General features: G+C 35.7%; 1 long non-coding RNA gene across 1 annotated transcript; it reads right to left on the bottom strand.

Moving 5' to 3' along the window:
• Positions 1 to 5,266: 5,266 nt before the first annotated feature.
• Positions 5,267 to 7,734, bottom strand: LOC106942920 (uncharacterized). The gene is made up of 3 exons (XR_001423751.1): positions 7,483 to 7,734; positions 6,332 to 6,844; positions 5,267 to 6,216 (listed from the first exon to the last, which is right to left on the bottom strand). It is a non-coding gene; the product is annotated as an uncharacterized LOC106942920 (long non-coding RNA).
• Positions 7,735 to 8,386: the final 652 nt, after the last annotated feature.

Consider the following 8,386-nt stretch of genomic DNA (forward strand, 5'->3'; position numbering starts at 1 on the left):
ATCCATTAAATAAGAAATGAAACTAAAATCACACTTGAATAAATTTCCTCACATATTAAGTAATTAAAAATCATTGCAGCACCAGATGTAAGCAGTCACATGAGATCAGTGGTGGGAAGTAACATGGAGTGAAAATTATGGAGTGAAAATAGTCTCAATAGTCTCAAAATACCTCTGCGTGTGTAATACTGGATCTGTAACTCGTGTAAGCATCTTTGTGTGTCACTTTGGATAGTTGTATCTGTGAAATAGGATTTGTAAAACATAAAAAGAAAATTTGTGCATAACTTGGGTACTTGTAAATATGTGGTCAAATGCATACATAAATCTGAAGAAATTACGAATGCAAAATAAAAGTACACACACACAATTATGATTTTCACAAATGTTAGATTTCCACACACATTTTTTTTTAACTACAACCTCACAAATCTGACAGTTACGAATTCAAACCTACTACGTCTTCAAATGTTAAATAAGTACACGAGTCACCAGATACACACACACAACACTGCATTTACGCACAGATCCGGTTACGAGTACACACACATTGTGCATTTTTGAGCGGTACAGATGAGATTATGTGGTCTACAAAGCGACCACTAGATGGTGGAATGGTCCGCTGACCTTTAGATGTCTCTTTTTTAACACACCTGAATCAATCATGAGGTCAAAGGTCATTAGCAGGACTCTGGAGAACTTGACTGTCCTAAGCAGCCATTTGATTCAGGTGTGTTGGACCAGGACGTATCTAAATGTTGCAGGACACCAGACATCAATGCCTGGATCTGAGGATCCTGTTAGAGGATCAGTGTGTTCCTGCAGCAGCTCCATCGAATGAGAAGGTAGATGAGATCTGAAAGATCCTGATCCTCCAGAAAGTAAATAACAGTCCATCCATCAGTCAGCCGTTTTGTCCTGTGTAGAAGTAAATATAAAATGTTATTTATACATATAGAAATTCAATAAATTAGAATTGAAAGGTAATTTATTTCACTTAATTATATTCACTTAGTGAATAAAGTAAAAGGAAAAACGGAATATTTCACAAACTACACAAATATCAATCAGCAACATGACTTAGGAATTTGATTGGAAGCTGCGGGGCAAAACAGATACTGAAATAACCACTGTAGAGAAAATTTTTGTGGATTAAAGACTCTTAAACTGTGGATGTGTGACACACAGCATAGATACAAGGACATAGCTACGAAAAGCCAAAGTAGCAAAGCTCACATAAACATTAGCTCCCGCTAACAGAAACATATAAGGAGGACAGAGTACCAGACATATAAAACGTAATCTGAAATTATTTATAACTATCCGATGTCTCATTATAATCGGAGAGCAAAGAGTGCAGGTTTAAATTGTACTTACTTCTGAGGGCAGACCACCAGGACACTCCGTCTTGCTTCTTGGATTGGCTGCCTGTTTTTCCAGCCAGCGAACCATTCCGCCACCTAGTGGTCATTTTTTAGACCATGTCATCTCATTTCATCTCAAAAATGCACAATATGTCTATAAACAATTTTGGAATATTATAAAGAAGTGCTGAGATATTTCGTTTTCCACAGAAATAACGTCTTTCCCATTTCAGCACAAGCACAGTGACAAATGTTCAGAGGATAAAAACACTGGACTTCGAGCAAAAATCAGATGACCCAGCTTTCCACCAGCATTTACACGCACCACTTACGCACAAATCTGAGGCTGTTCGGAAGCGTGAAATGAGTCTCAAAAATACTTGTTTACTCGTAACCAGATCTGTGCGTAAATGCAGTTTTGTGCATAGACATAATGGTTTTGTGTGTGTGTATCTGGTGATTCGTCTATTTATTTAACATTTGAAGGCATAGTAGAAGGTTTGAATTCGTAGTTATCAGATTTGTGAGGTTGTAGTTAAAAAAATCAGTGTAGAAATTTAACGTTTGTAGAAAAAGTAATTGTGTGTGTGTACTCTTATTCAGCATTCATAATTTCTTAATCCAGTATTACACACGCACAGGTATTTTGAGACTATTTTCACTCCATACTTTCTCTCTTAGAAAGAATGCAGGACATTCTTAATTTTATTTTCCTATGTTCTTGAACACTTTTACTTGTTTGTGTTGTGGATTAAAAACTAGATCATGTAATAAACACAATCTATTTTCTTGGACCAATATTTCATAAATACCTGCTGTTCTCCTTTGTGTTTTGCCCTTTAATGAACTGCAGCAAGATGGTTTTGTTTTATACACAGCAAACACAATTGTTTTTCTCTCAGATCACAGCTGTGATAACGGTCGGGGCCTTCCTCTGGTGACATCTCCAACTTCCTGTCTGTGGCCAACATTGCATGCGAGTGTGACGCATTTGAGGTAGCTGCTAAGACCCCTAGCACATGGGTAAACATACTTTCGTTTTCTGAATAATTAATTTTTCTAATTCCTGAAAGAAGAACCAAGAGTATCGCTATTAAATCGACTGAATAAGAAGAATCTGGTTATTTTGAATTGTCACCTCTGTAGTAACCAACAATAATGCTAATTTAATTAGAGGATTATATGCATTTTACATTGTAGGGTGCAAAGATGAGAAAAAAAAAAAAAAAACATCTGAAAATGATGCATATCTGAAAAATATATGCAGGATGTCTAAAAATAATGGGATATCAGGTAAAAAGAACTGAGACTGAAAAACGTATTTTTATATCAATACATCTGAATAATAAACTTATGCACACATTTTCATATTTTTAAAAAACATTTTTGGTTCAATCTAGAGAGGTGCTGAAGCGTCTGTCCCATTTTCTGTAGGGGATGAACACCGGCAGCAGCAAAAACAGAGCAGATAAATCAGGGTCAACCCAGCTGCTGTCCAGAATCCAATGTACTAAACAGTCAAAAACAGAAATTTAAAGGATGTAGCTTATTAGCACACAAAAAATACTCTTCATGTAAATTGGTAGTTTGTCCAAATTTCAGGAAAATATCCTGATTTCTTACTTGTTAGTAAGAATACCACAGCTGGTTTTGGCCAGTGACTCTTGTTCTTGAGATGAGTTTGATGGTTTGCACCATTTCTGAGGCTCATAGTTGCAACTATAGTCACAAGGGGATGCAAACTCCAGTTCCACCAGTTTCTCCAGTAGCATCTGGATAAATCCAAAACCTAAACTAATTGCCAGTGGACTGGCTTTTAACAATTCTTTAACTGCTGAAAGCCACTTGTTGTTCTGATCCTTTTTAACATAAGATTTTAAAAGTAGAGACTTTATTTTGTTATAAATTAAAATAAATTTAGTATATCTTATAGAAGTTGGATTGTCCTTCACATTTGATTGTCTCCAACTGGAACATGTTTTAACATTATTCTAGATTTTCTGAATGAGATCTGACTGTTCAAATTGATAATCCTGGTTGTTGTTTTCCCACCCAGATGTCCTTTTCTTTTCTTTTCTTTTCTTTTCTGAATTTCTGTCATGCGCTGTTCTGCACCTGTAAATGGATGTCTTAAGCGTTATTTTCATTGTCTTTTTCTTCTTGATGTTTGCAGCAGGACTTACAGAACAAATAGATCTTAAAAACTGCAGTGAGACCAAATGCAACCCAGAGTCCAATGACCTTTTTAAAAAACACATAAAGAAAATGGACATAAAAATAATGTTAATGTTTAACAGCTGTTTATCTGTTGATGAATGTAAAACAAGTAGAAACACGCTGCATGCACCATTTCAGAGGGGAAGCAGTCTCACTGGTTTCATAGTGTCCTGACCAGTTGGTCCAAAAACAGGCGTAATAACGTCCATCCATGAACAATATTATACACCAGGTTATAGCAGGAACTAGACCAGGAAGGACAGTTTCCACATATGATTTACACGATTTACATGGACGTTCAGTACTAAGCATGAGCAGAAAGACAATTAAAGCTGGAGCTGAGAAAAATGATAAAGCAGAGACGGCATTCAGTTTCGACTGACAGGGACAAACAAACTCCAACTCTACAATTTTCTCAAAGCAGAGAAGGATCAGTGCAAAGCCAATGTTTGATGCCAGAGGATTCTTCTCAAGTTGTCCCTTCACTGCTGAGAGCCATTGTTTTACTGCTGCTATGTTCATCTCTGCAGAAAGAACAATTCAAATAAAAGCAACGTTAGCTTTTAGTTTATTTTATTTCTAAAAATATGAACTACTCCACCTGTTTAATGATCTAACTTCACTATGAGATGATTTATGCTTCCAATAAAGCAAAACATAACCAGCAAGTTTAGTTATGACATATTATATCTGCTCTTAAAAACAACACGGCTCATGGTAGAATTAAAAACATCAACTATACCAGCACTAACAACTCTCTTTTAATCAAACCAAATACAACACCAACTTCATACTGTTACCTGGTTGTCAAAGTTAAAACTAGACCATTTAATTTTTCATAAAATTAAGTTTGCATTGTAGAAATAAATTGTTTTTACTGTCAGCACAAAATCCCGTGACAAGATCTGAAGTTAAAAATCTCCTTCTTGGTGGTGTGGCTTAGTTTTTCCGCTCTAATTGTTCCTAAACTGTTTTGTTTCATTTTTAGTTTTCAGTCACAAAACATATTTGCATCCCTAGATTACCTTTCAGGTAAATGTTGGTGTTTGAAACGAAAAGATGCAAAGTGCTCTAAAAGGAGGCACGTTGCTAAGTGAATGAAAAACAAACATGAAGCTGGAGTTAAACCGTGATTAATAAAACAAGAATAGTTCTTTATACATATTAATATATGTATAAAGAACCACATAATGTAACTGGGGCCGACTGTAATTCATGCAGATCCAGATGGAGTTCAGGGCAAATATGAATGTGTGCTTTATGATCTGGGAGTGGTTACAGTATTCATATGAATAAGATTTTGCAAAATAAAGAGACACAAACTGGATGACACAGGGTGGGACTGGGGGCGTGGAGGGGGCATTGGATAGGTGGTTCGCCCAGGGCCCCAAACAGGCTAGGACCACCTCTGGCTGCTCTCTGAATTTAGGAATGCTTGCCTCAGATACAGATCCTCTTGATTTTGCACATCCAATCTGCAGAATTAGACAGTTTCAACTGCAACAGGTTTCTGCTTAACTGAATTAGTGGGTCGACCCTCTGAGAGCTGCATTTGCGTCCCACCAATCAGTATTAAAAATCCAGAAATCCTTCACAAGAACTGGGTGGAAACACCAAATTTAGATCAGTAAATCTCCCCGAGATTCGTATGCGAAGGATTAAACCAGCACAAAAAGTCAGAGAAGTAAAATTAATCATATTTATTGAATACAAAGATATATTGTTGGGATCACACATCTCAGAACATCTGACAGCAAAACACCCGAAGTGATCAGAGATTTTACCCCAACAACAGAGACTATCTGCCCAAATCATCACACAATAACATTTCCCCTAGAATCTGTTCACCTCTTCAGCTGCAGGTCTGTTTTCCTGAGCTGATGCACAAAATAACCCACTACTTACTGGAACTGACCCTCCACCCGGATTCACAGACTTTCCTGTCCTCACATTGTTATTGAACAAATAGTTATTTATCATAAAACACTTGAATAATATATAAAATGCTTAAAAGGTTAGATGTGAAAGTTAAAACCTGAACCTGATTACAAATAATCTTTCATTACACACGTCAGACATTTTAGTCAAAAATATCTAAGATGACATTTTATAGTAGCCAACAAACCGAACAGTCATGTCTAAATAATGATAATTCAATCAGAAGATGAAAAACATTAAACCAAAACTAAGTTGTAAGAATCAAAAAAGAAATGCAAAAATCCCATCTGTACATAATGAGATATCAGGTAAAAGGAATTGTGATTAAAATAGTATTTTTATATCAACACATCTGAGTAAGATATCTACAAAACAAAACTGGAATTTTGAGTTGCACAGTAAGAAATAATAAATCATTTTACATGAAAGTGACACAAACATATTTATACAGAAAACCTTTTTCAAAGGTAGTAAAATATACTAAATGTTTCTCCTGCCAGGAATGTTATTCTTAATCAATAATTAAATGCATGCATACATTTCTTAATTTCTTTTAAGAATTTTTGGGCTCCATCTAGACCTCTTCTAAAGGCACTGGGTTCCCTCTGTTTTCTGGTGAGGATGAACAGCACCGGGAGCAGAAAAAACAACCCACATAAATGAAGGTCAGCCCAGCTGCTGTGCAGAATCCAATGAGCTAAGAAAACAGTCAAAAACAATTAAAGATATACTGTATGTTATTAGCACACAAAAAATACTCCATCTAAACTATTAGTTTGTATGAATCTCTATAAAATATCATCCTTTCTTACCTGTGATTCAGAATACCAGAACTGGGTGTCGGTCAGTGAGTCTCGCTCTAGAGATGAGTTTGATGGTTTACACCATTTCTGAGGAGCAGCGTTCTCAATCAGTTCATACTTTCCGTTCCAGTTGGTCTTTGCACAGGCGTAATAACGACCATCAACAAACACTATTATCAACCATGTTACGGCTGGAACCAACATGATAATTAAGGCTTCCCAGATTGATTTACATGTCCATGTCCACGGACATGTCCATGTCCATGTCCACGGACATGTCCATAACTTAAGCGAATAACTAATGACACACATTAGTAAAAAGACTATAAGTGATGGAGCAATGAAAAATACTAAACCATATCCATGGTTGTAACTAGAGTGACAAGGGCATGAAAACTCTGCTTCCACCAGTTTCTCCAGTATCACCTGGATAAATCCAAAACCTACAGTGGCTCCCAGTGGACTGGTTTTTAACAATTTTTTCACCATAGACAGCCAGTTGTCGGTCGACTCCATGGTTAACTAGAAAGACAAAGAGGAAAAACCAATATTAGGAAAAACTATAAAGATTATTGTTTTTAGCATGTATATGGAAATAATTCAAAAGTTGTTTTTTAACCCCTGTGGATTATTTTCTCCTCCATCAGTCTGTTTTTAATAATCTATATAATGTGTTTCCACTGGTGAATGGAGTAAATTTACTTTTCAATAATATTCACATTTACTGAATGATTGTATGTTCAGCCTGCTTCATAATTAATAACTAGCTGAATGTTGCGTGGTTCTCTAGTTAATTATTATCTAATTCATTATTTTTAAAGCTTGACCAATTTAGAGATGAAAATCACAAGTTATTGCTTATATGGGGCATACAGTTTTCAGATAACTAAAATATAATATTGAAGATGGTAATTCTTAATGTCAAACCTAATTCTGTAAATAACCACTAGCGATGTCATGATGAGTTATAATAAAACAGCAGGTGTTGGAACAAACTGTTTTCAAATCAATCTGACTACTGAGGTGTTTTTACCTTTCAGACAAACTTTGCATTGATTTCCTGTACAGCATTCTTAATTCTTAATGTTACATTTTCAAATTAAAGCTATTATGATTTTTTTGTGAACTATAAGAGTAAGAAACAAATGGAAGATCTTTACCTGGAAAGTGAGTCAGAAAATCTAAAGAACAAGAATCCCTTAAGTCTCTCCTTTATGTTGTCGTCAGTCTTGAACCTTCATGTTGTTTATCAGAGGAGAGACTGAAGGAGGAGCTTTCAGACCAGCCAATTAACTGCTGTTTCTTTACTTATTTTACCTTATTGAGACAAGACATGAAATGATTACAAAAAAAAAAACACATGAACCCAACAAGCAGCTCTGTGGGAAAAAAACACTTGCAGAAGCGTCTCTGAAAGTTTTGCAGATACATCTCACCTTCATCCTGTGTTAGCCACACAGGATGAAGGTGTATGCACTTTTACTTACTTCTCTGCAAAGTAACTACAGCTGCGTTTCCTTTAAAAATATACCCAAGTCTTTGTCTAAATTCTGCTAATGTAAAAAAAACAACACAATTTTGCAATTGCTGTGAATCCATTAATTAAGAAATGAAACTAAACTCACACTTGAATAAATTTGCTTATTAAAAATCATTGCAGCACCGGATGTAAACTCATGAGATATTCATAATTCAGAGAAGACGTCTGCATCTTATTCAGGCGTTGGTGTGACAAACCACTTATACTTGGTCAGCGATTTTACAGAACAGCTATGGATTCAGCTCTTTCTAATGACACGTTTCTGCCAAATGACAACCTTTGTTAGAGGTGCACAAAACACAATGATACAGCTTTTATTTTGAAGGCCATTACTGCTTTCTTAATGTAAGAAGAAAGGAATATGTGCCACACCAATGTGTTGAATTTTTTTTTTTTTTGGAAAGTAGCTCTCAAAAAAACAACAACAAGACAGTAGCAAAAATTGTTCTTTAGCTGGTTGGGTCTTCAAGTTTGAGCAAAGAAGTAAGAAGTAAGGGCTTGGTGGTAAAGTCATAACAACCAGA

This window comes from Poecilia latipinna, unplaced genomic scaffold (genome assembly GCF_001443285.1).
Source record: "Poecilia latipinna isolate Pla-1442-1.1 unplaced genomic scaffold, P_latipinna-1.0 Scaffold97, whole genome shotgun sequence".
Lineage (NCBI taxonomy): Eukaryota > Metazoa > Chordata > Actinopteri > Cyprinodontiformes > Poeciliidae > Poecilia > Poecilia latipinna.